Raw genomic sequence first — 7,103 nt, 5'->3', positions numbered from 1 at the left:
CTCCGGTAACACAGCACCATTAAGGTGCTATCCCGACCATCTCGGGAACGATTTATGTGGCCATATTAAACCTTCAGGCCATCCCTCCCTCCCCACCCCCAAGTTCCATGGGGAGCCCCGAGCCTCGTCTGTTAGTGAAACAGGATTCGTCGCGGTTAAGTGAGGTTGACTATTGGGTTTGGAGAAGATATATTTTGCGCTGGCAACCTGAAGGGTTGCGCTACACATCCCCTTGAATCTGGTACTTTAACCGCCTCTTACAACAGACATACCTACCGCGGATATATACTGACCCCCTAACCCGCTGGGGGAAAAATACGGTCATATTGTACACGTATCACTTAACCTATGTGAAGTTAATACCACGATTCAGCTGTACAAATATAGAAACGAACAATGAAGCACAATTAAATTTTCCTTTGAAAAATAATTGAATATACGAACCAATTTCATTTTGCTATAATAAACATAAAAACCTTGAATTTGTTATTTCGGTAGAATAAAAGCTATTTATTTCTTTAACCTATAATGCTTGACGCATTAACCATAAAAAATAAAATAGAAAAATAATAATAATTAGTTCTTGGCGCGATTTATCTCCATGAATATTTACGCCGAACCTCTCTTCAAATTTGCGTCTTGCTCCCTTTTGATTTTCCCTACAAATTGGCAGATGGGACATATATGTTTTACACCTTCTTTGCCCACCCTGGCGTTAAAGTCGCCAAGCACGACTTTTATATTATGTCGTGGGCAGCGCTCGTATGTCCCTTCTAATTGTTCATAAAAACCGTCTTTCACCTCCTCATCGTCTTTCTACTCTGTCGGTGCATGGGCGCAGATGAATGATATATTAAAAAACTTTGCTTTAATTCGGATAGCGGCGAGACGTTCCTCCACAGGCGTCAACGCCAGTACTTGGCTACAAAGTCTCTCTCCCACCACGAATCCAACGCCGAAACTCCGCTTATTTGTATGGCCACTCTAATAGATGTCACACTTCTTTATCTTCCTTCTACCTTCCTTCGTCCAACGCATTTCATGATGGCGGTGATGTCAGATTTTGCTTTGATGAGGACATCAACCAGCCGGGCACCTGCGCCAATCCCATTCAGGGAGCGGACGTTCCAGTTGCATTCCCTCAATTCATTGTCCTTCAAACGTTTGCCATGGTATCATCAATAGGAGCGTTTCTTTTTATCTGAGGCTTGTTGGTTCTTTACATTGGAGTGTGGTTTGACGTGGCGGGTTCCAAGCCCAGCGCACAACCCACTCAGCGGAGGTGAAAATATTTATGGCACGTTTATATAGCTAGCCGCTTGATCCAAGACAGACGCCCGCTTGCAGCCGCACCTCGTTGTGGACAGACGCTGCTGATGAAAGATCCCCTGGGTATCCCTTAAACCGATTATATCAGAGTGGCCTAGCCAGATTGTCGCCTTCTCACATTAGCTCACCACTAAACGGCTACCCAGAGGATAGTTGGCCGCAGGCGACCGGAAGAAGTGAGCTGCTTGAACCGCATGCAAAAGAACCGCTCTGGCCTTTCTCAGGTGAATGGCGATCAGAAGCTTTCCCCACTTTCGTAGACTTTTACACACGGCTCCACCCACGCACTTTATCATTACTTGTTAATGCATTGTCCCAGTTTTTTCATATCTCGAAACTTTCGATATGGAAAGACAGATGGAAGGCTGTGTATAAGAAGTAAGCGTGATTTCAAATTGTTTCCGCCTATTTTTTTCATAAACAGTTATTGTTGTAAAAACAATACTCTAATCAAATATTGTGAGAATTCGTGGATAATTTATTAATAATTTGGGAAAGATTTAAAAAACGTCGCATCAGGACGGACAAGGTGGCAGGTTTCGCTATTCTACTTTGTAAATATCTTCAGAGCCTTTTCTCACGGGAGAGTGATTCGAACCCGCACTCCTCCGAAGTCTGAACCGTAACAAGCACATTCAGTAAAGGCTATGTCTTTTTTATTATGCAACGTGTCCCAATTGACTTCCTTGCATAGTTTATTCTTTGCACAGTACACACTTTGTATGTTAGCTTTGGCTCAAGGCTTTTTTTGTTGTTGGTGGTTAAAAGGACTGGTTTCTTTGTTATATTTATAGGAATACAATGAGCTTTTTTTATTATTTTATTATTATTAGGCCTCGATGAACTGCAACCTTTATTTAGATCTATTATTTGTGCTTGACTTCTCAACCTTCTACTGTATGTGGAGGCTTTTAATGCATTTAGGCACTCCATCAATCTTTTTGGTTCATATCGCGAAGGAAATAAGAGACACGCTACCTAGGCGGGAGTGTATCTGCCTTAACAGAGCTATGTATACGCAGAACCGGCGTTTCATCCTCCAGCTCACAGTAGTGACAGATGTTTTTGTCGGATAAATTTAACTTACTTAGGTGATATCGTAGACTACAGTGTGTCGTAAAGTACGCAGAATTCATAAGTAATCTCCGCTTAGATTAATGAGTGGGCTAATACTCTCGTTGCTGGGGGCATAAACGAATTGGTCTGTCTTTGCCCTGGTCATTCAATCCAGTGTTGTCTGAACTGTTTGGCTTCCCAGTTACTTATGGCTTTCCTAGTATGTGCCTCTGTGAGCCTACAAAAGACATAGAATTTACCAAAATTGTTTATTGATATTAATTAGGCGAGGATTTACCTCATTGATTTTCAATGTATATGAATAAGAGTGATTTACTAAAAAAGTGGCGGTGCCACACCCATTTTCAAACATTTTCTAACTTTCGAACTTTGCTCCATTATATCAATTTCATTTTACTGTATATCTTAGTTGAATTCTTTGTTACCAGCAAGCTAGAAAAAACTGTGAAGTGCGCGTGCCCCCCAAACACAGTGTAAAAAGTAAGTAAGTAAGTAAGCTGTTTGGCCAATTTTAGTGTATTCACAAAAGATGTTTTGTTCTAAAAAATTGTCCAATTATAGATTAAACCCTTCGTTGGTCACCCTGTGGAGGTGAAAACATAACTGTGAAATGAATCTATCTGGTAGGTAGCTATCCTCCAGATAAGATCTAACTTAGCTGGAGATGGTAAAAAGGCCTTTAATGACTACCTCAAAACTGGTGTTAATAGGATGCATATTGGGAGAATAGGTAGCCACACTTGTATCAACAATGCTGATTAATTTTAAAAGTTTAATTAATTAAAGTTTGCGATTATTTCAGAACCACCTAAAACTGAACCAATTAGGAACGCTTTAAAAAGGTATACAATGAACTTGCCTTTTGAACGCGTCTTTAACTAACTCAGTGGCAGGTGGTTTTGAAATAGTCGCAGACTTTGATTAATTTATTTAAATATATATACCTAGTTCGAACATAAGCGCTATTGGTACAAGTGTGAATACTAAATATTCCGCTCTTAATTTTCTGCTGGGTATTCATTTTTATTCTAAAACTTATTGCTTTTTTTTTTTTGATTCAATAGCACACAATTTTTAGTTTGGTTTTCTTAAAGTGCTATGAAAAGGCAATTATAAGCTTCAAAAATAAATTATTTACCTTTAAGAGACACGTGTTGTTTAATTTATCTCATTATCTCATTATCTCATTATCAAATTCGTTATTCATTTATATGTCATCCATCATTAATCCTTTACTCATTCATCATTGTAGTTGAAATTTCCGCTTAAAGGCTTTCTACACCCTTTGTTCCAAAACTAATCGAAATTTTTCAAAATAAAACAACCAGTGTACATTTTTAAATAATTCTTTTTTATTATTCAATATACTCCCCTTTCACTACGATACACTTCTTTGTACGCTCATAAAATTTGTCAAATGAGTCGGAAATATCCCTTTTCAGAACCTTGCCTAGTTCGTCGGTCGTCGCATTTTGAATGCGGTAAATTGAGTTTTATTTATTTGAGTAAAATTTATTTTCAGTTCTGGGCCTGTATTACGTGTTACGATTCGTGATCGAAACTCATTTTTTAAATCACAATAGCTCTTGAAATGTGGATCGGATTAATGGCATATTTGAACTAGCGACAAATAGTACTTGTTAGATCCATTCCTTATTATAATTTTTAAAAAAATTTTGACAGTTGCATACAATTTTGCTTGAGTGAAAATGGTTTTCAGTCACTGATCGTAATACGTATTACGGGCCCTGATTATATTTTTCTTTCACTCTCTAGAATTTTATGTTGGTAAGAAAATTTTTGAAGACTTTTTACATTTTTCTAGGGCCCCGATTTAGGCAACTCGCTATTCTGCCTACTTGTTAATCTAGCCCTGGTGGGCTAGAAACTCGCTCTTGAGATGAACACGGTCTATGAAAGTTCTTGGTTCTTGCAAGGACGCTGAAAAAACGTTCCGCACTAGCTACAATGGCAGATATATTGCTAAAGATACATAAAGCAACACAAATGTTGGGGAAAATTGTATACAGATTTTGAACACAGATGGCATTTAGCACTTCCAATGGCGACAGACCTTAATCAAAATTTGCTTGGTAAATGTGTTTCAAGTGAATTATTTCGCATTCTGAGCTTTAAGAGACGTCCGACTTGTATTTTTCGACAAATTTTGCTGCGCTCGCCCGAACCGTAGTTTCATCTATGTCGTCAAATTGCCACCAACAGAAAAACGTCTCGTTCAAATTTCTCAGTAATGCCGTGGTTACCGAATCAATGATCAACAAGAATGTATTGGATCATCCGTAATCATCTCATTTCCATTATCTTCAAAACGTCTTTTGGGTGTTCTCCTCCGAATGTCTGGAAACTTTGGCGAGATGTTTAATTTGAATAGCAACGGTTTTGCATTCGTTTCAAATTGTTTCCCATTGGTTCCTGATCAACTTCAAATCAGCAGATAAGGCATCTAGATGTCGGACCTTTTCATCTATGGTGGCGTCTCTAGCTTGGAGTACGACGTTTCTTTTATTAATGGTAGTCAGTATTTTGAACCAAATTGAGTACAGCAAGATACATTCGAACTTGTTGATGTACTTGAATGTCGGTAACATCTTAATATGCTTGTGCAGTTAAATTTAGCTTAGGTAATGCGAACGTCACTGCCCGCGCCCTACATCCTATTATACAATCATCGTGGACAGGCTCCACAATTCCTGGTGAATGGAAAGAAGGGGTTATAATCACTATCCCAAAAAAGGCGATCTTAGCCAATGCAAAAACTGGCGCAGCATTACATTGCTTAACACAATCCATAACGTTCTAGCATTCATCATACTTGCAAGAATAACGCCCACGCTCAACGCACAATTGCGTAAAGAACAGAACGGCTTTAGACCAAATCGATATTGCCTGGACCACATCAATACCTTACGAATAACCATAGAATAGACTAATGAATGGAGATCGCCACTATATCTTCTCTTCGCTGACTTTCAACGTGCGTTTGACACAATCTTCCGTGACGCGATATGGAGTGCGCTGCAACACTGTGGCGTCCCAGAGAAAGACATCGACATGATTAAGGCCCTTTACAAATATGCAATGATCAGTGTACGCTTCAAAGGAAAAAACAGCAACAAATTTAGCATAAACTTTTCATAGTAGTGCTGCATGATATCTGGAAGCGCACAAACGCAGAAGCCGCGGATGGGTTACAATGGAGGCTGAATCAGAAACTAAGCGCAAAAACTAAGCTAATGAGACTGCAAACAACGAACACATCTCCTCTCCAACTTGTATCAAATGGCAGCACTACCGTCATTGAGGATGTAGAAGAGTTCTGCTACCTTGGTAGCCAAATTACTAAAGATGGCGGTGCAGAATCGAATGTATTTGCAATGACCTGTAGGGCACAACTGCATTCCATAAGTTAAGCCGAGTATGGCGCTCTCGCATACTGTCGATGAAAACAAAATTGAGGATTTTTAACACCAGCGTGAAATCAGTTATATGGATCCGAAACCTGGCTTGTCTCTGACCATATTAGCCGACGACTGCAAACGTTTATAAACAAGTATCTGCGAATAGTCTGCCGTATCTTTTGGCCAAGAACAATCAGTAACGCCGATACTGTCACTCACAAACAACCCCTCAATCAATACTGAAAGTAAAAAACGTAAGTGGGGTTGGATCGGTCACACTCTCAGCAGAGAAGATGACAACGTTGCCAAAATGGCCTTACAAAGGAACCCACAAGTAAGCCGGCGCAGGGGACGTCATCGACAAACTTGAATGCGTACGATTTTCAATGAGAGCTCTTCCACCGTCACCTGGAATGAAATAAGACGTTTAGCGACTGATAGAAATCGTTTGAGAGCGTTTGTCTCCACCCTATGCTCCGGCTAGGAGCGATAAGTTGTGCTACTGGATGGCTATGGTATTAGTTTTAACTTTTGCGATTGTCAACTAGATGTTCAATTTTATCAAGGAATATAATAATAATAATGCGTTTAGTGCTTGTGTTAATCTTGGAACATAGTTTGCGAATGGTCTGATTGCCTTAATTCTAGCCGACCACCTAGTGTCTGAAAGACTGTGAAGAGAGCTCGGTACACTTTTTTTTTTTTTTTGAGGATGTCGTTGTGGACTACTGCTGAAAATAGTAAAACATTTTTGTACAACTCCGAAGAAAGTAATTGCAGTCGTACAACATTCTGCAGAATCAATACCACATAAATTGAGACTGTGGGTTGCACAAGGCGAGTAATCAGCATTCGAGCTTTTGTTGAGAATATGACGTTCTGCTCCGTTGTAAGCTCATTTCATGTTGGCGCGTTATCATACCCTTGTGCACAACAATCTTTTAATGGGATTTCATGTTTACCTAGAGTTATAGCAAATTAAATCTGCGATTTCCTGACCGGTTTTTTGGTTACAATCCACGAAAGCCAAAAACCGTTCTTGAATTGTAAAATTTGTTGCTTTCGAAATGAAATGGAGGTAGCGCAAAATGAACGTAGTCTGTTCAACGTGACTAGCATCAGGCGTAGCATCAACGATAATAGCAAAATACTTGGATTCCTTGCGTTGATCTCATATATCGTTAGCTAAATGTGAAAATGTGCAAGTCACTTTTTTTGAAAAATTGTATTTTAATGCAGTTTTAAAACTGAATTCAAAATACATCGATCACAAGAAGA

General features: G+C 39.3%; 1 long non-coding RNA gene across 1 annotated transcript; it reads left to right on the top strand.

Moving 5' to 3' along the window:
• Positions 1–3,822: 3,822 nt before the first annotated feature.
• LOC137236026 (uncharacterized) lies at positions 3,823–6,433 on the top strand. The gene is made up of 2 exons (XR_010948220.1): positions 3,823–3,887; positions 4,232–6,433. It is a non-coding gene; the product is annotated as an uncharacterized lncRNA (long non-coding RNA).
• Positions 6,434–7,103: the final 670 nt, after the last annotated feature.

This window comes from Eurosta solidaginis, unplaced genomic scaffold, assembly GCF_040869045.1.
Source record: "Eurosta solidaginis isolate ZX-2024a unplaced genomic scaffold, ASM4086904v1 ctg00001092.1, whole genome shotgun sequence".
NCBI classification, from domain to species: Eukaryota; Metazoa; Arthropoda; class Insecta; order Diptera; family Tephritidae; genus Eurosta; species Eurosta solidaginis.
Note: the sequence above shows the minus strand (reverse complement) of the source record. Positions and strands in the feature narration are given on the sequence as shown.